General features: G+C 41.5%; 1 long non-coding RNA gene across 1 annotated transcript; it reads right to left on the reverse strand.

Moving 5' to 3' along the window:
- Nucleotides 1–14,449: 14,449 nt before the first annotated feature.
- LOC109195470 (uncharacterized) lies at nt 14,450–16,561 on the reverse strand. Its single transcript, XR_002057068.1, has 3 exons — nt 15,581–16,561; nt 14,605–14,688; nt 14,450–14,481 (listed from the first exon to the last, which is right to left on the reverse strand). It is a non-coding gene; the product is annotated as an uncharacterized LOC109195470 (long non-coding RNA).
- Nucleotides 16,562–22,994: the final 6,433 nt, after the last annotated feature.

Here is a 22,994-nt window from a genome sequence, read left to right on the forward strand (position 1 = left end):
TTCTTTCAAGCGTAAACCAAGTATTCGATATTTTTGACTTTCAAAAACACTTCTGTGTGTACAAATATCTAAAACTGCACGTAACATCTCTCTCACTTGTGTTTTTTCCCAATAACATGTATTCATTGAGGAAAATGTAATGATATTACCACATTACCAAATGAACTACCACATTTGAATTTTTCCAGTGGTGCCATACCAAATAATAATGGTGGGATTTATGATGCACTGTTATTTCTGTACCTCCATCCATCCATTCTCTTCAGCTTATCCAAGGCCTTGGTTGGGTGATGTTATATTCTGGTCTCATTTACAACAGACTCCAGAATATTTGTTTCCTACCCAACAGGGCATTGAGATTTATTAGCGAGGCATGTGGGTCAGTTTGACTCTGCTGCGATACATAACAACAAACAGCATAACGTTCCGGCCCACACACACTCATTTCCATGTGTCACACTCTAAAACGTCCATGTAGCAACACACCCTACTGTGGAACACAGCTCAGCCTGTAAACAATAATTCACACTTCGCAAAGGTGGGGGGCCTGGAGGCTATTCCAGTTATCATAGGACAAGAGGTGGGGTGAGGCCTGAACAGGTCTCCAATCTGTTGTAGGGCAAACACAGTGAGACAGACAACCATTCATACATAGAGCCAGTTTAGAATCATCAGTTAACCTAACTCCACTAACTGCATATCTTTGGACTGTGGGAGGAAGCTGGAGTACCCAGAGAGAACTCACAAAGACATGGGGAGAACATGCACTCCATGCAGAAAGGCCAGATGGTGGATTCCAACTCAGACCTTCTTGCTGTGAGGCAACGAAGCTAAACACTGTTACACTTCTATGTACATTCCAAACATGTCCCTGGAATTGTTATCCAAGTACATTTCAAGAATAAATGATAGGCAGACAAAAACAGCTTTTAGTAAAAAAAAAAAGACTCCCCTTTAAGTTTGAATAGTTTACAAATAGTTTGCAAGGGAAGTTTACAAAAATGGACAACAGTTGCAGACAGCATAGTCCTGTCCAGCAGATGTCCTTCATGTGGCCGTCTTCACCTCATGGAAACGTTTCCATCAAGGATGCCGCAACGAATTTTTGAAGTGATCAACAATAACGGTGGAGCTACTCATGACAGAGTTCATGTTTGGAACTTTGATTTCTGTTTTGGGTTTTTTTTTTTTTGGAGGTGTGGTCCTAAACTTGTGATCAGCTGTAAAACAGCCTGTTTAAGTTTAAGTGTTGTTTTCAATAAATTTCATGCTCAGAAAATGTTTTGTCTCACTCCCATTTCTTCTTGTTGCATGTTGAAGCTCTACTTGGAACCTTGTTAAGATCCAAACATTCAAAATATGACTTTTTGCCATTTTTTAAGTGGTCTATAACTTAAGAGCTAATGCTTGCTCTGTCTTAATACTGGATCAGTGGTTTTCCTTGTTTTTGATAGAGCATCTCTCTAATACACTGCTCTCCAAAAGAAGATACACCTGGCTTCATTCTTATATACAGAACCCTTAATTTTGTCTGCTTGTCTGAGAGACACACTGCATCCCGCTAAAATAATCTTTATTACTTTCTGCCCTCCCCTAGTATTGTGGCCGCCTCGTGGTGGAGTTCTCCACCTATCTCTCCTCTTCTTTTCTCAGCAACAGAAGTCAGACAATAAAATGTTTTACCACTAATCCAAGCTCGTTTTACTGCTTCCTTTCTTTCAAACCAATAAGCTAAGGCATGAAATTATTTCTTTTGTTATGAACTTTCTTAATGTGCAGCTTCAAAAAAATGGTCTGGGGCGTTTTTGTAGTCTAAATGCAGTTTGAACATATTTTGTTCCTCTGTGGTCAAAGTTTAACATTCAGGTATCCACAAAAATTATGATTTACAGTGGCAACTAGATAGCTAGTTAGTTCCAGCCTGTAAATAATCTAGAATGTTCTGACTTCAGCTTTTGGAAAAGCTAAATTCTTAAGACAAACCAAGCTTATTTCAGATATGCATTGTTGAACCACATGGCATGCCTTAACCTCCAATAACACTTTGAGGAACAGCCAAGTTATGCCCTTTAATGTGCTGAAGTTTTGAACCACCTCTAAAATGTTTATATTTTGCTTAAAAAATGGGAAATAGGTGCAGTAATTTATTGAAACATGTGCAAGCATTAGTGGAAAAAGGATACTTAAAATCAAAAATACAGTTATTCTTTCACTTTTTCCCTTTAGGCCTCACAGCAGAGGATCATGTGCCTCCATCTTACCCTCTCTCTAGGATCTTGCTCTGGAAAACTGATCCTATGCATGTCTTTCAGTTTAATTTTATTTAAATCACAACAACAGTTGCCTCAAGGGTCTTAATATTGTAAGATTAAGACCCTACAATAATCCAGAGAGATCCAAACAATCAGTTGAACCCCTGCGAACAAGTACTTTGGCCACAGTGGGAAGGATTACATCCACCTTTCCAGTAGTTTTCCTTGGCAGCTTTATATTCATTCATCCTTTGTCTGATATATCCATTACCCCACCTCTTTGCATGTCCACACCAACTGCTCACTGTGAGCTGTCTCACTGATGTAGTCATTGTTAATCCTCTCCATCCTGCTGACTCCTAATGAAAATCTTAACATTGTCAGATCTGCCATGTCCGGCTTTGCCTCCTTCTTTTTGTTAGTATTACCCTTTCCAAAGCCTGTATCACAGCAGGTTTCACTACCATCTTGCTGCTCCTTACCTCTCTTGTGCGCTACCTGTGGATGGTTGACCCCAGGTATTTAAACTCATCCACTTTCATTTCCTCTACTCATTGTAGATCCAGTGTGATACTCTCTTTCCTGTCATTCTCACACATATTTTGTTCTGCTTCTACTGCCTTTCATTCCTCTTCTCCAGAGCGTACCTCCACCTCTCCAGGGTCTCTTCTCTTTGCTGTCCTACGCCACTCTCACATACTTCTCTGCCAGTCCTGACTTCCTCGTTCAGTAACGTAGTTCCTCCTTTGAATTCTTTCCCGTACTTCCTTGTTCCAACACCAAGTCTGCTTGTCTTCTTTCCTCTGTCCAAAATATACACAAAACACCCTCTTGACAGTTTCCCTCCAGTGGCACTGTGAGGAATCTTGGAGCAGGACTTGTCTTCAATGTACATATTAAATGTAGGATTTCTTTCTTCCATTTGCACAACATTGCCAAAATTAGAATCATCCTGTCTCAGAGTGGCGCTAAAAACTAGTTTATTACATGTTTATTACATGTCCTAAAAACTGCCTAAAAAGGCTTCAGTTGATTCAAAATGCTGCAGCAAGAGTACTGACAGGGATTGATGACAGTACCATATCACCCCATTAGAGCACTTTGCTCTCATATTGCAGGCTTACTTTTTGTTCCTAGAGTATTTAAAAGTAGAATGGGAGGCAGAGCCTTCAGTTTTCAGTTTTTATGGATTCCTCTGCTTAACACAATATCTACTCAATACCTCATCTGTGATGGAGACAACAGAGTTTGGACCAAATGCAGATAATGGAGACGGGATGTAGTGAGCAAAAAGCAAGCAGTTGCTGCACAAAATTACAAACAAAAGCAAAGACAGGCTAAGATGGGACTACAAAACCTATACTGGGAAAAGCTAAAACACTTGAGTAGATGAAACCTGAAACATAGAACTAGAAACCTGAGACCTAAAAAACCTGAAACTTGGAAACATGAGGGAAGAAAAGCAGACAGACTGACAACAGACAGAGGAGAACAGAGGACGGAATCCACGGATAATGAGGGGATGGGAAACAGGAGGGAAACAGCTGGGGCTAATCAGAAACAATGACATGGGGAGGAAGCAAAAACTGAACACACTAAACACATGAGGAACTATCACAATCAAACAGGAAATACAGGAACGTAGAGACAAGGGTGACTAGACGTAACACATGGAACACACAGGAGGCACTGTAACAAAAAACAGATGACTAGAAGCAACAAATATAACCAGGAACTATATCAAAGAATATTCAAAAACCAGGAAACACAAAAACACCGGGTCCCCAGACCCAGGACCATGACATCACCGCATCTTTTCCCTTCAACTCCATGTCCACTGATGCCCACTCCATCTTAATGACTTTGGAACCAGTTACTGGCAGTGATGGGAATAACGGCGTTACTAACGGCGTTACTTTTTTCAGTAACGAGTAATCTAACTAATTACTATTCCTATCGTTACAACGGCGTTACAGTTACTAACAAGAAAACGCGGTCCGTTACTATTTTTCAACAAACAGACGGTTGAAGCTGTGTTCAGCTTACCGCATCTTATATCAGCTGCAGGAAGTAGCTGTAAGTAATCTGGACGCTACAGCTTTAAGCAGCTGCGCGCTCCCGCGGACGGTAATCACGATCACTGTCTAGCACAACACCTGGAGCTAAGGAGGCAAAACAATCGCATGAGTGCTGCTGTTTGACTGAGGAAGAATAAAGTAGTCGTGGTAAGTCAATCACATGACCACTTAAAGACAAAGCAACAAGGTGCCAGTTTTTAAATTGTGTCGATAGGCCCAGTGTTGCCAACTTAGCGACTTTGTCGCTATATTTAGCGAGTTTTCAGACCCCCTAGCGACTTTTTTTCTTAAAAAAGTCGCTAAAAAAAGACGTGAAAGCGCGTATCGCTTTTACTCTCAACAAGCAGCGGGTGCTGTAACACAGTCAGTTCTTCTTTTACTCTTTTACTCTTATGCTGTTTTGTGGATCACAAGGTTTAAAACTACTTATAAACACACACACACAAAGTAACTCCACCAGAGTGCCTATTTCAGATCACTTTTGCCGGTCCAAGCCCGGGTAAAGGAGCAGGGTTGGAATTGTGACATTAAAAAACCAATAATTGCTAAAAGAAATTTAATTTGTAGTTCTAAATAAACTCTAAATGCATTTAGGACGTTTTTTACTCACTTTATGTCTCTTCCACGATGTTATTTCTCTCTCCAACAACATAGGTTACAATTATATTAGCATGATCAATTATGCAAATTAGGTGATGACGTCATTTAGCGACTTCTAGCGACTTTTAGGACAGCCAATAGCGATTTTCCTTACTGAGGAGTTGGCAACACTGGATAGGCCACGTAAAACCAGAGTCAGGATAAACAAGATATACGCGGCGTTTTTTCCTCAATAGTTTCGCCACGTTAGCGCTAGCAAGCACTCTCTGCTTATGAGCAAAAAAAAAAAAAGTTTTAGGAGTGACGGAGAGAGAAAGAGAGAGAGAGAAAGAGAGAGAGGGAGGGAGGGAGAGAGAGAGAAAGAGAGAGAGAGAGAGAGCAGGAAAAGAGAGAGAGCGAGTTTTGAGATGTGAGAGATTTGTGACGTTTAGCGTGTTTGGAGTGTGTAGTTAATGTGTTGTCTTGTGTAGTTAATGTGCTGTCTTGTGTAGTTAGTGTGTGGTGTCGTGGATAGTTTTGTGATGTGTGTCAGAACAATGAGGCGACTGCTGTCTCCAGGTAGAAACAGGAGTGATACACCTGCTGCTGTCAGACCTGCAGGTATCAGGCTGTGATGTTCTCCTTTATAGTGGACAGAAATGATTTTTTTGCAGTGGCACAAATAATTTGTGTGGTTTCTTATTGAAGAACAGCTGATTGTTTTGTAAATAGTTTGAAATGGTTACTTAAAAAAAGGGTAAAAGGTAAATGGATGCAAATAACTTTGTTGTTTGCAAAACTTGTGCATAGGATTTTAAAATTGACAATTAATATTTGCATTTGAAGTTATGAAATATGATTCATTAATCATGTTTATGGTTGTTACAGTAAAAATATAACTTTTTCTACTGTGATTTATATGTTTTTTGTCTGATTTTAGATCAATTCTGGTTATACAGTATGACAAAATGACAACATAACTGTAAATTCAGGCACGTGAGGTTGTGCTAAAAAGAATGATACCAAACAAGGCAAAGTAAATAGTTTTTAAAGGTAAAATGTGGAGGGAAAATCAAGAGTAGTAAAAAAATGGCCAATTATACCCTGGACCCCACAGGGTTAAACGTTTTTTTTTTTTTTTTTTAAAGTAACGCAATAGTTACTTTTCCAAGTAATTAATTACTTTTAGAATATTGTAACTCAGTTACTAACTCAGTTACTTTTTTGAAGAAGTAACTAGTAACTATAATTGAATTACTTTTTCAAAGTAACTTGCCCAACACTGGTTACTGGTTTGGATTTGTGATCCACTTTGAGATTAGATATACAGCTTTTCATTTTCACAAAGCTTATATTTTGTGATAGATCAGGTGGCTCTGAATTATTCCTTAGTCATGGTGCCACAGGCTTAGACTGCTGGGGGATAGCCCCTAATAAACTGAGCATGTCCACTTCTCACTCCCCATGTTTATATGCCACTAATGCATGTCAATAAGTTTTGTCTTCTGTCTCCAATAATGTTGTGTTCTGTCTTTCTATGCTTCTCTTTTCCCCTCAGTTCAGTTTATTTAAATTCATTTCACTGTATATGCTGCTCTATGCACTCTCAATTGCCCCCATGCGATAAATAAAGTTATCTGAATCTAAATCCAAATCTCTCTTTATAGTGCTGACATAACAAACATTAAAGAATAGATAAATGACTTAAAAGGAGGCTGAAAAGCAAAGAAAATCATATAATTTTTTTTTATTAAATGTAATTTAAAATATGGTATTGTAATTATAGTTTTTTATTTATGTTATAATTTTTATAATATAAAGGACACAAAGTTTAAATTAAAATTCCAAACTGTAATACAACTCTTTACCACTAGAGTCCAATACTGAGTGGGCAAATTGTCACATACACATCACTAGCAAACGGGGCTGCAGTACCACTGTGTGTCCACTAGAGGCACAGGGATTCTACATTCACACTGATTTCAGGTTTTGACCACCTGGGGACATTTTGAGGAAACTGATGTTTAAATACTGTTTTAGAGCCTCTGGTGAGATTTTTCCCATGAGCACCTGATTTGAGGTCCCCACCATGAACCAAGTCCCCATGGGGCGGTGTGTTTTCAGGTTGAGGTCCCCACCCGGCAGCCAGGGCCTTATCTAACATTTGCACATGAACACTCTGATGGATGCGTTAGGGAAACCTTAGGATTCAGTATCTTGCCTATAAGGATATTTTGACATGCAAATTGGAAAAAAGGGCTATATAAATATTTGATTGTCTCAAGGTATGTGGAATATTGTTCACGAAACCTGTACATGTTAAATAACAACCCAGAGATTTTCAGAGTTTTATAGTTTTTTTCATTGCATTTTAATCAAATATATTAATTGATTAATTGATTAGCTTTTGCCTCTGAAAACAGAGCTTCTCAAAGTGATATACTGATCTCTGTGTTGGGAAGTTGTTACAAAGTGTCCATGAGACCAGTTCCAAATGAACATAATGAATCTGGTGCTGTGCAGAATTAGCATGGCGTCAGAAGAATCTTTATGTGGGTGGAAAGCGGTGGGGCTGACTGGCTGTGATTAAATCAAATTAATCAAGTAAAACAAAGAAGTGACCGTGACTTGCTCATGTTCTCGGGAAGATTACATAAGAGACAATGCGCGCAAGATGATCTTCTCACCTATAATTGCTTACAGCAAGAAACCAATGAGCAGTAGACAGAATATTTTAAAAGTGTGAGCCACATGAGGCCTTTTTACTCTAAGATGGCCCTGAATTAAATATTTACTACTTGTGCTGTAGTGGAGGACTGACTGAGTGTCTAAACTTAACTACATGGTCACTCAGGGTGCTAAGTCAGGATGCCTGAATTAATATCACATCCTGTTGTTTTTATTATTAGAAATATTTTAAATTATAGTGTTTTTCAGCATATTTCTCCAGCACACATTGGTCTACAGAGACAGAAAACCATCTCTAGTTGTTTCTCCATAGTGTCTGACGATTTAGAGCACTCTCTTTTTCAGCTGCTGGCACTTCATCTTTTCCACTTGTACTTCACACAGTCAGCTCTTGGCGTCCTACTGAAAAAGTGGAGGCATGATTAGATGATGATGATGTGCTGTGTTTGCCAGCATCCTTTGACACTGCACCCTGAACCCAGTGCTCCACCCCTCCCCTGCAGCTGAGGCATATACCCCAATCACCAGCTATCCTGCTCACAACCAACCTGTTGGGTTGGCTCTAAGCCCAGCCTGTCTCAGGGACTCCATTCAAATTTGTGCTTTATGAGATTGGTGCGACCAGGCAGCAAGTTGAGAACACATCTGCAAAACGTTGCTGTAATGCAGCAACATCTGCTTTCTGGGCCTTTGTGAGATGGTCATCACAAAGGTGTGAGGATGGCACCTCAGGCCCAAACTCATCTTGATCCTTAACCAGGCTCACCAGAGAAATGGGTTTAGCCTCTCTTTATGCTTTCAGGAGGGTGAGGTAATATCTGTGTGGCTCAACCCCTGTTTGACCACAGCAGCTCATTATCAGGATACCCCAGTTTACCTCCTAGTGTAAACTGTCTGAGCCTAGCCCCTCAGTTACACGGGGAGATAAAGTCACATGAAGGCCTGGTTGAGCTAGCTGAAGCGGCTCCTCGGGCCCCTCAGCGATGACAGACGACTGAAGCAGACCCTCCAGCGAAGACAGGCTGCTGAACGGGCCCCTTGGACCCTCCAGCGGAGGCCGACACAGAACCAGCAGGCATGGAGACCTCTGGCATAGACGGAACAGAACTAGCAGGTGCACGGGCCTCTGGTGGATACAAAACAGAACAAGTAGGTACAGAGACCTCTGGCACTGTTGACACTAGCTGTAGCTGAGCAGCACATTGGCTTTGCTCGGGCAGCGGCAGCAAGGAGTTATCCTCAACTGGCCTTCCAGCCTCCAGGGGTCCAGAGTCAGTTAAAGGCTGAGACTTAATCTCTGGGGAATCCCTGGAAAGAGTGACTAGTTCTAAGGGGCCCAGCTTTTGAGGGAACTTTTATTTAGCCATTTTAATGAGTTCGTCGCTCTGCTTAGGATGAGTGGTTAAAAAACAGTCCTTCACAGATGGTGTAACTACAGCTTCCTGTGCGGGAGGAGCAGGTGAAGGTGGTGGTTGAGTTATAGACTGAACTGATGGCTGAGCTAATCTTTGAGCTGCAACCTGAGTTGGCGACTGAGCTGCAGGAGACTGAGCCGCAGGAGACTGAACAGAAAACTGCACTGAGGGCGACAGAAGTAATGGCTGAGGTGAAAATGGAGTTTGTGGTGGAGCTGATGACCGAGCTAGTGGCTGAACTACAGGCTGGGCAGCTGACTGAGCTGACGGCTGGGCAGCTGAGAGCTGGAGAGGTGTTTGTAGTGAACGTGAAGCGGGTGATGGTATTAGTTCTCCCAAGCCTCCAGAACATGGTTTAACTAGCTGGATGAGCTCAGAAAAAAACAGTTCTTCTTAGACTTTTCTGCTCTAAATGAGCTGGTGAAAAACAGTCCTTTAATTCTGCCACTACACAGATTGTGAACCCACAGAATTATTACTAGACTCAGCAGTGCATGTAAAAACAGACCTCAAATCCTCCGAGGTTAACTCTGAATCAACACAACAGTCCTTAGTGGGCTCCGAAGTAGGGTGCACAGTCAAAGTCTTGTCGTCAAAGGAGTTTGCAAAGAAAAGCGTCTGGACTTCTTTGAGTTGCTTGAAGACGTTTCACCTCTCATCCGAGAAGCTTCTTCAGTTCTAAGGTCAAATGGCCGAGAGTCCCAGATTTAAACCCAGTGGGAGTATCCCCCCAAGGAGGGACAAAGGACCCCCTGGTGATCCTCTAATCACATGCGCCAAGGTGTGAAAGTGGGTGTGGGACCTAATCAGCCAGGGTTTCGGGTGAGCTCATTGTGAAACCTGGCCCCACCCTATCATGTGATTTCCTGAGGTCAGATGGCCCAGGATGTGAGTGGGCGTTAAGGCGTCTGGGGAGGGAACTCAAAACTGGATTATAGATGGCAGACAGTTGGTGTCGTAAACCACCGCCTCTGTTCAAAGATGGTCGCTCACAGTGGACATAGATGGCCTCTTTCACTCCTCTTTCAAACCATCTGTCCTCTCTGTCCAATATGTGAACATTGGCATCCTCGAAAGAGTGACCTTTATCCTTAAGATGCAGGTGGACTGCTGAGTCTTGTCCTGTGGAGGTGGCTCTTCTATGTTGTGCCATGCGCTTGTGAAGTGGCTGTTTGGTCTCTCCAATGTAGAGGTCTGGGCATTCCTCACTGCACTGTACAGCATACACCACGTTGTTCAGTCTGTGTTTTGGAGTTTTGTCTTTCGGGTGAACCAGTTTGTGTCTGAGTGTGTTGCTGGGTCTGAAGTACACTGGGATGTCGTGCTTGGAGAAAACTCTCCTGAGTTTCTCTGATACACCGGCTACATAGGGGATGACAACGTTGTTGCGTCTGTCTTTCTTATCCTCCCTCGCTGGTGTCTGATCTTCTTTTCTGTGCCTCTTTGCTGAAAAGAAGATCAGACACCAGCGAGGGAGGATAAGAAAGACAGACGCAACAACATTGTCATCCCCTATGTAGCCGGTGTATCAGAGAAACTCAGGAGAGTTTTCTCCAAGCACGACATCCCAGTGTACTTCAGACCCAGCAACACACTCAGACACAAACTGGTTCACCCGAAAGACAAAACTCCAAAACACAGACTGAACAACGTGGTGTATGCTGTACAGTGCAGTGAGGAATGCCCAGACCTCTACATTGGAGAGACCAAACAGCCACTTCACAAGCGCATGGCACAACATAGAAGAGCCACCTCCACAGGACAAGACTCAGCAGTCCACCTGCATCTTAAGGATAAAGGTCACTCTTTCGAGGATGCCAATGTTCACATATTGGACAGAGAGGACAGATGGTTTGAAAGAGGAGTGAAAGAGGCCATCTATGTCCACTGTGAGCGACCATCTTTGAACAGAGGCGGTGGTTTACGACACCAACTGTCTGCCATCTATAATCCAGTTTTGAGTTCCCTCCCCAGACGCCTTAACGCCCACTCACATCCTGGGCCATCTGACCTCAGGAAATCACATGATAGGGTGGGGCCAGGTTTCACAATGAGCTCACCCGAAACCCTGGCTGATTAGGTCCCACACCCACTTTCACACCTTGGCGCATGTGATTAGAGGATCACCAGGGGGTCCTTTGTCCCTCCTTGGGGGGATACTCCCACTGGGTTTAAATCTGGGACTCTCGGCCATTTGACCTTAGAACTGAAGAAGCTTCTCGGATGAGAGGTGAAACGTCTTCAAGCAACTCAAAGAAGTCCAGACGCTTTTCTTTGCAAACTCCTTTGACTACGATGACCTGGATGACTGAGAACCTTCACAGTCAAAGTCTTGTCCATATTTTCTGCCCTTTTGACGGACATATCTGATACAAAAACATCACAGTCAGTCACAAAGTTGTTCCTATCTACTGGGCTGGACTGAATGTCCAGAGAAAGCATCACCTTCATCTCACTAATCTCAGCCGTGAGAGAAAAATAGTCCCCATTGTGAAAAAAATGAGGGTACAGTCAACATCACTCACCACTGCCGGCTGTTCTGACAAGTGGCTGGACTCCGGCTGTGGTGTGGAACAATGGCGGAAACGCCTCCTGGAGGAGGGAGCTGATGTGACAGAAAAAACTGGTGACGGTAGAGAAATGAGGTCCTTGTCCTTATCCTGCGACCACATCGCCGCCAAGCAGGAGGCAGGTGAATTAAGCCCTGAGCGGCATGTAGTGTAATTCTGTGGCTGCGGTGTGGAAACGTCTCTTCCCCGCAGCGATGCTGGCTGCGCAGCGGAAAACTCAGTGGCGAACTCGATGCATTGCAGCTGCTACTGAATACTGGGAGCGGGCAAAGGCTGCGAGCTCCAGAGCTTGTAACACCTCCTGGTCCATCAAGCCCATAAATCCTCTGAGCTGATGCAGATGAGGATTCCCCCTCCAGGATCGTTTCGATTGCGTTAATCCCAACCGCCATCACTGCCAGCGTCCTTTGTGTGGGAAATCCGCTTGACCAGACATTGGATGCGGGAGAGATCACAATCCCGAGACGAGTGCGCTGGGTTCAGGTTGTGGTCGCGTCGTTCTGTCATGGCTGTGTGCAGGCGGGAAGGGAAAAAGGACCCAAAATGCAGGACTCACGGACGCAAAGGTGAATTCTAAATAAACGGCTTCATTGCAGGTTGCAGACTGAACAGAAGACTAACTATACTGTGGAGAAATAACCTGATGGGCAGGCAAACAGGTAAACCGAACACACAGAGTAGTTTGAGGGTAAGACGCGACAGAGAGCAAAGGAACAGGGCCTATATAAACAGAGGCGTAATCAGGGAATGGGAAACAGGACGGAGACACAGCTGAGAGAGACAGGGCTAACGAGACAGGGGGAAGCAAAACTAGGGCTGTGTCCAAATTCAGGGGAAGGATGCTCATAAGGACACTACCTACCTACGTCACAAGGTAGTGTCCTTAGACGGACGGGTAGTCAGGAAGTGAGCGGCTTGGACAGCCCCCTTTTTTTCTCCATAGAAACTTTATTGAACAAACAATGAGTGTCCAACATAACAGATGGGCTGTGGACAGCCTCCTAGCCTTCAACTCCGCCCTTACTTGCGTGTTTTTCTGGTCGCTGGCGCCACAGCGCGAAAACTTTAAAATGGACCCAGAAATGTTGCTCGTTGTTTGGACAATTTTAATTCTCGAGGAGCTAGAAAAACCTTATCGTCGCCGCCCGCACATTTTGTACCTTAGGCTCATCAGAGACAATCATATCCAGGTAAAATCATTTCCTTTAATCTACACGCATTTAGGAATTACTTAGCTAATTACACGGATAATTGAATTATTGCCGGCATTGTGCCAAAAAAGTGTTCACCTGCCAAAACTGATTTCCAATGTTTCCGAGTGTAATATGTGTAATATATTTATGTATGTTGGTAAATAGACTTCGATGAACATGGTTTACTAAGGGGTTTTTATATATACAATAATTACCTGTTGTTCAAGTATCTTTATAACTCTGGTTATAATGTAGGTACAATTGATATATTTGTTGCGCTGTCTGCTGTCCTCTTGGCCAGATTACTCTTTAAAAATAAATTTCTAATGTCAATAAGATTTTTTTTTTAACTGGATGAATAAAGGATATATAAAAGTCACTGCCAAAAACTGATTGCAGCTTCTACCTGTTACAGGAATGTTGCTGGTGGCTCAGAGTGACTTGATATCATTAATGAGGGACACATTTGACATGTTTCACGTATTATAGACCAACAAGTTATTCATAGCAGGTTAAATACGAGCAATCAGTTTAGGGCAAAAACCGGAAATCAGTTTTTGGCAGACGATCATTTTTTGCCACAACATCGGTCATTCTCACACATGTACTGTATCATATAAAATATATAAACTAAATGTCTTTGAAACGTATAGAATCTAATCTGTTGTTTGTTTTTTTACATGGCACTTTATCAAACTGTTGTCTGCTACAGAGTTACAAGTATTATACTAATAATATAGCATCCACCATCTCCTGCTTGCATATCTCTGTAAACATCTTAGTGGTGTGGCAGCCACGAGTGAGCCCTGCAAACCCTGTGGATGGACGATGCAGTGGACAGTGGGAGGAAGCATCCTGAAGCTCTCTTTGCAGACCACCCTGTGTGATTCTCCACTCGCCCACCAGAAAAGACAAACCGCAGGTCTCAGTTGCAGCTCATCCACGTCTGATCTTGCTCGGGTAGATTCAGCAACACTGCCAGAGACTTCCTGTAATCTATTACATTTGTTAAAGAAACGGTCCAGGAACAGGTCACTCAGGTTAATCCTGTGTGAACAACTGTAAATGTTGTTTTTCCATCTTTACACACTGTGTATTTGAAATATTCTTGTTTAATTGTTATTGTTATTTACTTTATTGCTATCAAATAAATATCCAAGTAATATTGTTCAAAGTTAGCGTTATGTTCATACATGTAACAAATGCCTGTAAATCAAATTGAGTTCAGTGACAATTACTGTTTGTTTGAATCAATTTATTAATAACATAAAACCTTTAAACTAATGCAACACATATAACAATGTAACAAATATATTCAAATAAATAAATTTCTCAATACATAACTCATTTTGGAACTAATCTTTCTAGAAGTGAAAACAGTCTGTCCGTCCTCTCCCTGCTCTCCTCTCCTCAGCCTCTCTTTGCTGCCTCATGTCCTCTCTGATGAGGTCTAACAGCTCATCATCCCCGTCTCTTTTCCTCTTTCTCCCTGTCGTAGGTGGCTGAGCCGCTTCGTCATCGCTGTCGTTTTGGTCACCCACAGCTGCGCTTGGCCCTGGAGTGTCCTCAGGGAGAGAGGAAATTAGGACAGGAGGCTTAATGGAAGGCATCTCTCCTATCACCTCATCCATGAGGGCAAACCAGGGCCAAGTAGCAGCAGTGGGCTTCCCACTGACCCCCTCTCCTGAGCCTGGATACTTGCAATCCTGAAGGCAGAGGAAATCAAAAATGACAGCAGGCAAATAAAAACATCACAACAACTCTTAGTAATTGCACATTTATTAACTTGTGTTCTTAAGAATTATCTTCTTGATAACACACATACGTACTTTGTATTCTTTAAAGTTATCTCATGTCTTCTGGCCTGCAAGGGGGTGACTTTCTCCTGCAGGCCCATCCTCTCCAGAATTGTCCTGATCACACACAACAAATAAGAGAAGATAAGACACCATGGCAACTATGTTAATCCCTAAGTCCAAAGGTTTTCACAGCAGAACACCAGAGGAATACCGTCTGGACATCACAGGTTCTGTACAGCAGCGGTCCGTGAGTCGTTTGGTACCGGGCCACGAGAGTTAAGGCTCCGGTGTGAAATTTATGGTTTTCAGGGGTTTTATCGTTAACTCGGTTTCCCTGAGTCTTTCCCTTGTTGTAGTTGTGTGTCTTATTTTGAAAGAAATATTTACACGTTACCATAGCGACCAGAGAGCATTAAGCGGCAGAGAGGAGGATGTTACTGTCAATATTGGCGCATTTTCAGGAGGACGCTGCTAATGAAGTTACACAGTTACACAGTACAGTCACGTTTATTATTATATTTACAAAATACCACAGTTTTTGTCTTGGTCGGATCATTTTATGTGGTTGTATTTATCCGCGATACCTTAAAGGCTCCATGTCTGACATAAACCGGTCTGTGGCGCAAAAAGGTCGGGGACCGCTGCTGTACAGCATGAGGGTTAATAGGACCGCACTCATATGAATACGATGTGTACATTGATTTATTCTTGTACATCCACGCCGTAGCGGCCCAATTCTTCACCCCAGTGAAGAGGTGATCGTTTTCTCCTCGTTTTAATAAATTAAGCCGTTTGGTCTTTGTTCCCCACAACATATCACCAATTCGAAAAAATCAAAATTAGCTATATGTAAGCGGCAATACATGAAAAATCGCGGGACCCCCGATACAAGCTGGTTTACGGTTATTTTAAAGAAAAGAAACATGTCTGTGCAGATGCCCAAAGCTTAACAAAACGACCGATATAACAATTTAACTTTTGTACAAACAGATTTTCATATACTTACATTTGAAAGTGTAAGTATATGAGACCACCATCGTTATCAGAAACAAATCTCCTCTATGACCCGCAATGAATCCTGGGATATAGTAGGACATGAAGGATACATCGGACCATCCTTAGAATTCAGAGCAAGGTAGGACGCATTTGTCGCCACATTTTGAGTACTCTTTGAATTCGGACAGCCCTCGTCGCGTCGCTGTGACGTCATTGCCTCCAAATATGGCATTTTAAGCATCCTTCCCCTGAATTCGGACACAGCCTATACTCACTGCACAGAAGACATAAAACAGGAAACAAGAGACACATCACCAAGACGCAAACTTGACACTGAACCAAACCTATAACAATAATAATAATAATCAAAACAGCACAATAAAGAATCAGAACCTAAATCATAGTACAGAAGAATACCAAAACATAAGGAACTGAAAATGCTGGGTCAAAATGACCCAGAACAGTGACACTATGTGTTTTTAGCCTGCATTTAATTACATCTGCAGTAGTTAAACTGATCCATATATCAGAGATGGGGGGCAGTTTTCTGTGGAATAATTGTGTTTACTTTTAATACTTTATGTAGAATTTGACAGTAATACCAGTTTATGTGTAGTGAAGTGTTTTCATGGTGTTTTATTGTTTTGGCATGTTTAAGAAAAACACCACTCAATATTGTCACTAACTAGTACAAAATTATTTATCTATGAAATAAAATTTTACATTTTTAAAATGTACAACAGTGAATCATCGGGGAATCTAAAACTAGATCCTGCAGTAAACTTGGTGCTCTATGATAGACTGGTAACCTGTACAAGGTGTCAAGGTGTAACCTGCTTTCCCATATAACAGGTAGATAGGGTTTCAGGGGCTAGAACCTGAGTTGAATTACAGCTTTTAAAAATAGCAAAGGCAAACCAGCACAAGTTCACTTGTAATGATATAATTCAATTTAATTTTATTTATACAGCGCCAAATCACAACAACAGTCGCCTCAATCTTTATATAGACGCTACAATAATACATACAGAGAAAACCCCAACAATCATATGACCCCCTATGAGCAAGCACTTTGGTGACAGTGGGAAGGAAAAACTCCCTTTTAACAGGAAGAAACCTCCGGCAGAACCAGGCTCAGGGAGGGGCGGGGCCATCTGCTGCGACCGGTTGGGGTGAGAGAAGGAAAACAGGATAAAGACATGCTGTGAAACAGAGACAGAGGTAGTGTCCAAATTCATGGGCTGCATCCTCCTGAGGCCACATTTGTAGACCGATTACGTCACAGCGATGCGCCGAAGGCTGTCCAAATTCGTAGACTCCTCCGAATGCAGCCGACAAATGCGTCCTCCTTTTCCCCGAATTTGAAGGATGAGTCGGGTGTGTCCTTCGTGGCCCACCATATCCCAGAATTCATAGCGCGGCCCAGCCAAACTACAGTTTCCAACAATGGCAGCCGCTACAAAGTTTTAAAATTACTCTTATTAATCTTTCTGAGTCACAAAATAAACTTTTAACATATTTTCAGGTGAGAAAGTAGCTGTGTAAACTTCAAATATCTGCTCGGTTTATCAAGATATTGCATATTTGCAAAAGTGCTTCGACGTTTTCGGAGACGTCTGTTACCCACCAGCTCAATAGCTAGCCGAGAGCTCGAGGGTCACCGAAGCCGCCGAGAACGGCACAACTCCCGGCACATCATTTTCAGATCACCGCGGACTTTCGCTACTCAGGTTAAACGTAATATATAAGTCACTTAGACAACCTAAAATGTTATTGTTTGGCTTTTTTCAGTGTTTTATTTGTTCGTGAGTAAATCGGTTTGGCTGAGATTAAAGTTATTAGATTAGATTAGATAAAATAAAACGTTATTAATCCCCCGGGTGGGTTCCTCCTTGGTTTTCACACAGCTGACTAAACGTCAAACAGAAAACTGATTAAAAAGAAGTGTGAGATGGTCAAGAATTTACGCCAGTGTCCTGTTATATTTTAGATAGCAAGGAGCAGACGGCCGAGTTTATTAAACTCCACCGAGACAGCCAATGGTCAATGGTCAATGGTAACTTTATTGTCCCTAACGGGAAATTGATTTGCAGTATGTCCGTACAAACAAACAAACAGACAACCAACACATCACATACGCTCACCAAAATAATATAATATAAGCCTGATAAAACAACCTAGATTTTTCATCAAAAAAGTGCAATGTGCAATGGCAACAACACTTATGGTTTAGTGTTATTAACTGTGATAATAGCACTAGGTACAAAAGACAGTCTATGTCTCTTTGTCTTCACTGCAGGCACTTTATAACGACGACCTGATGGAAGCAGTTGCAAATCATTAAAGAGAGGATGATCTGAACACAACAGGACAGAGGTTGCCTTCCTCAGCACCTGCCTGTTATAAAAGTCCACAAGCTGGACCTGAGGCCTCCCTGAAATCTTGCCAGCCACTTTAACCAGGTTGTTAAGTCTGGTCTTATTATTCAGGGACATATTACCGTACCAAGCAATGATACAGAAAGTTAAAACAGATTCAGTAAAACTTTTATAAAAAAGAGTCATCATTTCAGATGAAACATTAAAACCTCTCAACCTCCTTAAAAAGTACAGTCTTTGTTGAACCTTTTTCACTGTAGCAGCAAGATGTGACTCAAAGGACAGAGCCTTATCAAGAACAACCCCCAAATACTTATAACTGTCCACCAGTTCAATGGCTGCACCATTTACCACTGTTAGCGCAGGATGGGGGGATGTCTTCCTGAAGTCAATAACCATGTCCTTGGTTTTTAAGGTGTTAATCATTAAGAATGCAGCGGTGACGCTAATCAGAAGGCTAGACCGTCCAATTTCCCCAGCCGTTTACTTCCGGCCTACCCGACCTCCTGAGGACCTGGCCCACGTAGACCGCGAAGGCCGGGTCCTCAGGAGGATGCAGCCCATGAATTTGGACACGACCAGAGATTAATAACAAGTATGATTCAATGCAGAGAGGTCTATTAACACATAGTGAGTGAATAAGAAACCCTCAATGCCTCATGGGAATCCCCCAGCAGCCGTTGCAACTTCTTATCTGGTGCGCGTCTTTTATTTTGACAGCGAATGCGCAACTGCGGACCACTTATGTGCACCCCTGATTATAGATAATACTATCCATATTAATACTTGGAAAAATAAGCTGGAGACAAATGGAGAGAGATCATGTTATTTTGTTGTGAGTTATTTTTGTAATTTTGAAATGTTCTTATCAAAACCATATTATGTTCTATTTCCTGCTTAGTTATAATGCACACTATAAAGTTCATTCATAAACTTAATCACTGATAATTATCACTGTTGATAAAGTCTGTCGCCACTTCTTAACTAATCAGTAGATCTTTCCCAAATTTCTGTGGGGTTATCAAAAGCTAACCAAGTTTGCTGTTCAGCACCATCTCAGCTCTTAATGTAGTTTACAGGGACTATAGGATTAGTGTCTGTCTGACTGTGTAATACTGTCCAGTCAATATTTGTCTGAATCTAAGCACTGTGATTATTTCACTGCTGACGGGGCAGCACAACAGTGGCCTGCAGAATATCTCTGAAGTGACTTGCAAAGTTCAGTTAGCCAGCTTAAGTTTTCTTGTGGTTTAACATTAATGAGTTATAACAATAGAATTAAAATTTTAACAAAAGCAATAAGAACCAGAAGCCTCCTCAAAACAGTGCAAACACCTGTGATCAAGAGGAATTCTGAAGTTGTCAAATGCTGTCAGTTTAGTGAAATGCTGTAAACACAAAGGTCACATTTGTTCTCTCCTCAGACTTCTAAACAATATTAGAGCCTCTACCTCACTTGCTGTAAAGCAGCTGAACATGTATTGATGCTTCATAGAGATGAAAAAAACAAAACAAGCCATTGGCCACTCTTTGAACAGTCCCATTTAGAATAGTCACCTTTGTTTGTCTTATTTGCCCTGTGGCTGTCCAACCACCACAGATGTCCTCACATCTTGGCTACTCTCTCTAGAAGATGTAAATGTCACATTTAGACATTCATACAACTTTAGCTTCATTAAAATGCCCCAAACCATTCAGCACATGAAAGGAGCAGGTCTTGAAACTCCAACCATGTCTTTAGTAAAAAACTGTGCCATAACATCTCATTTTTTGTTTTCCTAATGTTTCTATCTTAAACATTTCTCAAGCTACCCAATTCATTTCACACAGCTATCCCTCTTCTGTCTATGCAGTTATTTTGTTAGAACCAAGATGGTTTATTACAGCCATCTAGTGGTATACCTTAAGAATCATCACATTTCCTTCTGTATAAATGTATCATACGCACACGCACTACATTTTCTACATGCATATTTCAATTCTTAACTACATAATGAAGACCTTGGTACGTTAACATTACAGTGTCGTTTGTGCTGATTCAAATGGTTGAAGCAGTGTTTACCTCAAATGTCCATATTAAACATTTTTTAACAGTTTTGACATAACAATCATTATGCACCCTGAAGATATTTTGCTACTGTAAATATGAGTTTACTGACCCCAGTAAAATGTTTCCAGCAATTAAATTACATATATATTGATCAGTCCCTTTCCTCATTTTATGCATTCTACCACAAATGTAATATACATTGGCTAATTCTAAAGGAAGTGGTTACAGGAAGAGGGTGATAGACTGTCTGGAGCAATTAGAACAAGACAATGCTACTGATAGGACAACCACAGGCTATACCCAGGGGAATCTACACCAAGTCAGTATGGTTTACCAAAGATACATAAACAGGATGTACCTTTGAGATGTTATACTGTAGGTGACTCAGTTGATACACACAACTGGTCTTAAAGTTTCTGGTTTCAATCCTCAATCTGTTGGTAGGCAGCGCTGAGCACCGCATGCAGAACACCTTGGATTTTATTGAGAAGGTGAGAGATGTCATTATGGAGGCAGATGAAAAATGGTTTCGTACGATGTTACATCTCTCTTCACTTGCATCCCAGTCACTGAAGCGTTGGAGGTAGTTTGTAAGAGATTACAGGATGACACCAACCTCAGCAACAGGACCACTCTCAGCATCAACCAAGTGTGTTTGAACTGTGTCTTCATTCCACCTACTTCACATACAAATGTCAGTACTACAGGCAGAAACATGGGTGTGCCATGGGTTCTCCAGTTTCACCCATCGTGGCCAATTTGTATTTAGAAGAAGAGGAAAAGAGGGGTTTGCTATCCTACCCTGGAACACCAGCAAGTCATTGGTTCAGGTATGTGGATGACACACACCTGAACCAATGACCAGTGACCAATCTCAGGACTACAATTCATGGATCACGTTAACTCGGTGGAGCAACACATCAAATTCACCAGGGAGGATATGAAAAGTGGCAGGTTAGCCTTCTTAGACTGTGAGATTTCCATCAGTAATGGGGGCAATCTAAAGGCTGACGTGTACCGGAAACCTACGCATACGGATCAGTATGTAACGTTTGACTCTCATCATGCACACTGTAAAATCTAATTAGTTCCCAGAACTCAAAAAAACTAAGGAAACTTGTTGCCTCAAAAAAATTGAGTAAAGCTTAGCTAAAAATGACTAAATTAGGACAACTTATTTATTTTGAGTACTCTGTACAAGCTCATTTGTTCCCAGAACTCAAAAAAATTGGATCAAGTTTACTTAAGATGACCAAGTTAGGTCAACTTACTCGTTTTGAGTACACTGTACAGCCTTGTTAGTTCCCAGAACTCAAAAAAAATATGTAAACTCGTTGCCTCAAAAAAACTAAGTAAAGCTTACTTAAGACGACTGTTAGGACAACTTATTCATTGCAAGTCTGCAGTATTAAGAATAACTTGATATTTCTGACTGTGCAATACTAATTGTTTACCTACTGACAAACATTTCAAGTTCAACTAAATGAAAAAACAATTTGTGGTAACCTGAATATGATTAAAAATAATTAACAACACTTTTTCGCCTCTGTCAGTGCGCCCCAGGGTGGCTGTGGCTACAATGTAGCTTGCTATCACCAGTGTGTGAATGTGTGTGTGAATGGGTGGATGACTGGGTGTGTAAAGCGCTTTGGGGTCCTTAGGGACTAAGTAAAGTGCTATACAAATACAGGCCATTTACCATTTTTGTAATGATGTTAAAATGAGCCCAACTTTTATTTTCAAGCACAACAAAGTATAACAGCCAACATACTGGACACTGTTCTGCTGAACAACAAACAATTATATTGCCATCACGGTTATAATCTTACAATGAAACAAAGTCTCAGATGTAATTATTCTGAAAATAAGTTTAGGCCTACCACAAGTTTGTTTTGTACTTACATTACTTATATAATCAGAATAAAATATTTGTTGTTCTGTCACAAGTGCAGTCTCTAATTTAAACAACACATTTGTTTTCCATTCCAACACATGAGCTGGAATGTTGTAATATTTTAAGGATGCTTGTTTCCAGTCCAGGCATTACTGCCTGAATGACTGTCATGGATCGAGGTGATCCAAATGTAGGTGCAGAAGAAAGTCTTTAACTTCCCTTAAGTACAGTGGCAGTGGATGTGGGTTGGAGATGCAATGAACTTGAACCTGCAGGCGACCATCTTCACTGACCACACCATCTGTGACGGAGGACTCATCTCTCCTGGTGTCCTGCAAGCAAACAATCATATTTTTTGGAACATGAACTTAATTGCTTTCTTAAAACATTTTTTTCTGCATTTGGTATAGAATAGACTCCAATTTAGACGATCTCAGGCCCCCTCCCCACCGGAGAGGTGACATTCAATGTCCCAAATTGTCAGTCTGGATAGCCCTGACCACCACCCAACACACAATAATGTCATGAAAGCATCATTTTAAAAAGGGCTATGCAAACATGGGCAATAACTTTCATTCTAATGATGTGCAAAATGATTTTGGGCACAAAACAGATTTTGCTGTTAGAAAACTTGCAGACTTCACTATATACAGTGTCGACCCTCTAAACTAAATTTGGGGGATGTGATCTTTCAAGAAATGCAGACCAAACTGTTGTTGTTTGTTTACTTACACAGCATGTCTTGTAGAATTAACTGTGGTCACCAGCAACAGCATAGTGCAGTCATATCTCAAGTCTAATAACAGAAGACAGGAAAAGATCAGTAAAGAAACAACTTCCCCAAACCAAAGCACAAATAAAACAATAAGTAAAACAGGCGGATCTAAAGTATGATTAAAGTTCAGCCTGATTAATATAAATGTCACTGACAGTTGCTAATATATTGGAAAACCAAAACACTTACTGAGATCTTTCTGTCCAACAGCAGGAGTGCTGGTCCCGAGCCTCAAAGACAGTAAGAAGCAAGCAGAGGGAGAAAAAACAGAACATTTTTCAGAAACTGATTTGATCCTTAATGGCTGTGCAATCATTGTAACATAGA

Source organism: Oreochromis niloticus, linkage group LG18 (assembly GCF_001858045.2).
Source record: "Oreochromis niloticus isolate F11D_XX linkage group LG18, O_niloticus_UMD_NMBU, whole genome shotgun sequence".
NCBI classification, from domain to species: domain Eukaryota; kingdom Metazoa; phylum Chordata; class Actinopteri; order Cichliformes; family Cichlidae; genus Oreochromis; species Oreochromis niloticus.